Genomic DNA, 5000 nt, shown 5'->3' with positions numbered 1-5000 from the left:
ACACACACACACACGGAAGCCTAGTAGGACCAAATTCTTTCTGACATTATTCTCCAAACCTTGTGTCATTCACCCTATTCCATTCTGTTTGACCAGGACATACTAAAATCACGCACGCACGCACAACCTCTTAGTGTGAGGACCAGAGAGGGACCGCTCAGAGGAGTCTTTGAGTCTCTTCTTCAATAATGAACTACAAGTAAGCAGAGAGGAACACCAAAACTAGGAACGGGGGCGGAGAGTCTGAGCCATGCCAAGAAGAACATGTCTGAGACTATTACAGTATCACAGACAATGACATCTGCCTGAGGATCCGGGGGAGAAATCAAAGAGCAAACAGAAACACTAAGCAACACGCAAGAGGCTATAGGCCACTGTTAAATTATGAATCACAAGTAAAAGGCGTGCAATTCCGCCACATCTTATTCACCTGCTTCAATCTGCCATTTAAATCGAAGGTGCAAATTTTTTCTTTATAATTAATAAAGCGCCCAAAAGAAGGTTCAAACAAACGGGGGGGGAAGGGGGAAAAAAAAAAATCCAATAAAGTCAAGCAAAGAAAATTAATTAAAATCACTTATCAATATATATGGCGTCTCGAGAAGAAGATTAGCGCTTCTGTCTGGCGTGTGATTTTCCCGTGCTTTTTCTCCTCCTACCTGATGGAGCGAATACCTGGAGGAGGTGTAGAGCCACGCAGGTTGGGCTGACGAAAAAAAGAACAATCACTGGAGCAGTAAATACGGGGGTGGAGGAAGAAGGGTGGGAGGAGGAGGAAGGGTATAGGAGGGGGGGATTCAGAAGGTAGAACGCCAAACTGAAGCGCCTGTTATAAATGGAGGATCATTTAAGAATAATAAACTAGATGGAAGGAGGGTGTTTGATATTGTGAGCCGCAATAAACAATTACAAAAACATGCTTATGACTGAACACAGCCCAGAATTTGACTGGTGCGCATAATTGCATGAGAAATGATCACTAATTAAAAAACTAAGTGAGCAAACAATGTTTTTAACAGGTGCATAAAGCTGAATAAAGCCTTTGTTAAATTCAGAATAAAGTCTCAATTACACACTGAATGCAAAGTACTAAGAAATGGGGGAGCCGTGTCCCAGCAGCCTATTTAAGGTGGAGAAGTCCCAGATTCCTATTTACTATTCAGTCATAAAAGTCTTTCAGCACAAGCTTTTATGCTAAGAGACCTAGAATCGTTTTTTTACATGAAGGTGATAAGCAAACTTGGTCAAGGATGCATACTGTTAGACTGCTGACACTGGGTTTTGAAATGAGTCAATTAAGTATATTTTATGTTTTTTTTTTTAAATACCTACTATATTAGGCTGTGCTGTATTATTCTGACACCACATCACTAGGAGACTAGGAGGACGTCTGACTGGAGCTGCAGCACACATTCCAAGCACAGATGTTACACGGGACTCTGGTGGAGGGAGCGAGACAGAGAGAGAGTGAGACAGTTAGTGCGAGAGAGTGAGACAGTTAGTGCGAGAGAGTGAGACAGTTAGTGCGAGAGAGAGAGAGAGAGAGAGAGAGAGAGAGAGAGAGAGAGAGAGAGAGAGAGAGAGAGAGAGAGAGAGAGAGAGAGAGAGAGAGAGAGAGAGAGAGAGAGAGAGAGAGAGAGAGAGAGAGAGTGAGACAAGTAGTGCGAGAGAGAGAGAGAGAGGGGACACTTTTTACTCAATTATTTAGGATGACATATCCACCCTCCACTCCCCCCCATACATACCACCACCACTATCTCCACCATCTCCACACTAAACAGAAGATGAATAAGCTCTCACTGATAGGACGCCTAATCATCCTTTATCCGCTGCATACACCAGCTGGGCTTGCATACACACACACACGCGTAGGCAGAGGCACGTACACACAAAGACACATGCGCACGCACAGCACGCACACACACACACACACACACACACACACACACACACACACACACACACACACACACACACACACACACACACACACACACACACACACACACACACACACACACACACACACACACACACACACACAGACCATGACAGTGCACGTGTGTGCACAGAGACATACAGGGTACGGCATATATCACAATTAGATGTTGACCTAGAAAATGCAGACAACACCGGACACCTATCTACAGGACCACCGTCGATGGCCATAAGAGGTGTGGTCCATCGCTCAGAACACATCGCGGCTACGCTACACGCTAGTGCTACGATTTTTTTTATTGTTTGCATTTTGGTATTTAGGGGCAGGTTGGGGTTAGGGCACATTGGTTCTCAGAAGCCTTAAGGTACACTGCAGACAAAATGAATAATAATTTTATTTGAAGGCCTTTCAGCACACTCAAGGTCACCTGGCGTAAATAAAAAAACAGGAAAAATACTATCCTTTAGTTTACATCATCTCTTTTGTTGTGCAATAATATGGAAACAACAACTAAGATACTAAGGATAATAGTATCTCTCAATGAGTGACTTTCACACGTGAATGGTTCATAGAAGCCCATAAAATCTTTGCAGAACTGCAGAAATATGATTGGATCCACTGTGATTGTATTAAGTGTGAGTGTTCAAGGGCTTTCAGCTTGGCCTTGTTCATTTTACATAAGAGTATAATAGAACACAGGCCAAGCTAGAGGATCAATACAGTTATATCCCCCCCCCCCCACCCCCAAAAAAAGACAAAACTAAGCAAAAACTGTTCGATACTAAGATTGGTTACCAATGTGAATGGCAGCTGTCATGTATTGCTAATGGTTAGAGGTATGTTATAGTTGGTCGCATTCACATTCAGTTCTCTTGATTGCCATGTCAAACTGTGCGGCGAAATAAACAGGGTTTGATGTGGCTGGCATTAAAACACAACGATATCCACTCACAGAAGACAGAAACGTAGCCCAGCTCTGGAGCTCCGACTCCCCCAGCAGCTGGCGGGGCTGAGCCTCTTCATCCAAGCCCCGGTCCGGGTCCAAGACCTGTTGGAGGACACAGGTGGTGGCTGAAGCTAGGCTCCTACACTGGGGCTGCCGGGCCCCTCGGCTGGGCGGGGAGGGAGACGGGGAAGGGGGTCGGTTTCTGGGGTGGGGAGGTGAAGGAGGAGGAGGAGGAGGAGATGGAGGCTCAGGCTCTGGAACAGGCTAGGGGACGCGGCGTTGGAGCCGGAGCTCAGCGTCTCTAAGTAGGAGGAGGAGGAGGAGGAGGAGGTGGGAAAAGGAGGAGGAGGCTAGAACGGGTTGCGGTGTTGGAGCCAGAGAAATTACATTAAGCGTTTGTATTTGTGCATTAAAAAAATATGCATAAAAAAATTAAAAACATTGATATTTTGAACAAATGTAATCGGTTTGACATTACTTAAATTTTTTCCCAATAAGCATCAACCTCCTATTTTTTTTAATCTTGCAAAGTCTGTATAACTCTAGATACGTTATGCAGTTATAAAAGCCCTGAAGGTTGTTTTCATGCTCGGTGAATTGAGAACCTGGGTACACTGAATCCACCATGTAGTAGCATACAAACATGTCACATTGTTCCTGGGCTTGGTATTTTGTATTCGGAATCACTTGGCAACATACTTGTCAACCCACCCACTGGGTGTGTTGATTAACTGTCTCATGGAATATATATGTTAACAAAAGAACAAAAAAATTAACGAAAGAATTTGAAAAGAAATGAACGCGGCTCTTTTTAAAAATATATATCAACGCTAGATTCGTTGCTTTGACGAACCAAAGACTGGCTGGCCGAGCAACATGTGCTCTGTGATTTATAGAACAAGTCCCTCTGAGGGGATGTCAGTCAAATGCCTCGATTTCGTTATTCGTTGAGTCCGTCGCTGATGATTACTGTGATTGTTGGTAAAAAGGGAAACGATTGTTTGTGTGGATAGTTTGGATTTCCTACCTTGCCCTGGTCCAACAACACACCTTCCACACCCGGGAGCAGTGTTGCCAGATTGGGACAGATTTCCCGACCAATCTGGCAACACTGCCCGGGAGATTTGGGCAATGGTTGCATTTGAGCGCAACAGTTTGCAGAAAATCTATCATTTTGATAATGTGTGTGGTTTACACTGGTTTACACAATTACACTGGTTATAATTTAAGTATCATTAGACTATCTGTAAAGCATCAAGATTGAACCGCACTTGGGTCCACCAGGTGTAGTTCTCAAGTCACTCAAGCGGGGTCGCTGTCGCTCTTCATAGTGCTCCGGGTGACCGCCCGCCTAAACTCCCGTGTTAGTGACTGTCAGGAGAACAGAATCCGAGCAAGCAAAGCCTTTATTATGTCTGACCTCTCTAAAGGTCTTCGGTTTGTATTATCCCCCCTATTCCTCCAGACTCCCACCCTTCTATTAAAAGCTGCGAATGCAGAGGAGCCGGTAACCGACTACAAGCTGTGACTTCGGGCTGGAGGTTTGGGGATAAGGGGGTGAGGGGGGATTACGGTCCAAAATGGAAGAATGGAAAATGGTCATATAGGGTCTTAATCGATAAATATAAAGACAGCCTAAGAAGGCTAGGGAATGTTCAAAGAGGGATATGGAGAGAGATAACTGCGCGGGACCACCAACGCTCCGCAATCAGGCCGAACACGGCAGCTTGTAGAGCAAACCAATTATTTACCCCAGCAGAATCAATAGAGCTCTCTCCAAGAGATAGCCATCAGCAGCACTATCTGGACCACATTCACACCGCAGAGAGCACGCACACCCACACACATGTGCGCGTAAACACTCACTTGCGCAAACGAACACACACATAAACACAGGGTACTGCTGCTGTGCTCTCTCTCTCTCTCTCTCTCTCTCTCTCTCTCTCTCTCTCTCTCTCTCTCTCTCTCTCTCTCTCTCTCTCTCTCTCTCTCCTCTCTCTCTCTCTCTCTCTCTCTCTCTCTCTCTCTCTCTCTCTCTCTCTCTCTCTCTCTCTCTCTCTCTCTCTCTCTCCTCCTCTCGTCTGTCTCCCTCCTCTCTCTCCTCTCTCTCTCTCC

General features: G+C 45.3%; 1 protein-coding gene across 1 annotated transcript in view; it reads right to left on the bottom strand.

The window, feature by feature from the left end:
• Nucleotides 1–3957, bottom strand: part of dnah2 (dynein, axonemal, heavy chain 2) — a 228338-nt gene extending 224381 nt beyond the window's left edge. Inside the window, exons 1-4 of the mRNA XM_056576101.1 lie at nucleotides 3913–3957; nucleotides 2892–2987; nucleotides 1333–1439; nucleotides 660–706 (exon numbers count right to left, since the gene is read on the bottom strand). The gene's annotated coding sequence lies outside the window, so the exon portion shown is untranslated. The remainder of the gene's footprint in view (nucleotides 1–659; nucleotides 707–1332; nucleotides 1440–2891; nucleotides 2988–3912) is intronic.
• Nucleotides 3958–5000: the final 1043 nt, after the last annotated feature.

This window comes from Gadus chalcogrammus, chromosome 17 (assembly GCF_026213295.1).
Source record: "Gadus chalcogrammus isolate NIFS_2021 chromosome 17, NIFS_Gcha_1.0, whole genome shotgun sequence".
NCBI lineage: Eukaryota > Metazoa > Chordata > Actinopteri > Gadiformes > Gadidae > Gadus > Gadus chalcogrammus.
This window is presented reverse-complemented; position numbering and strand designations above follow the sequence as displayed.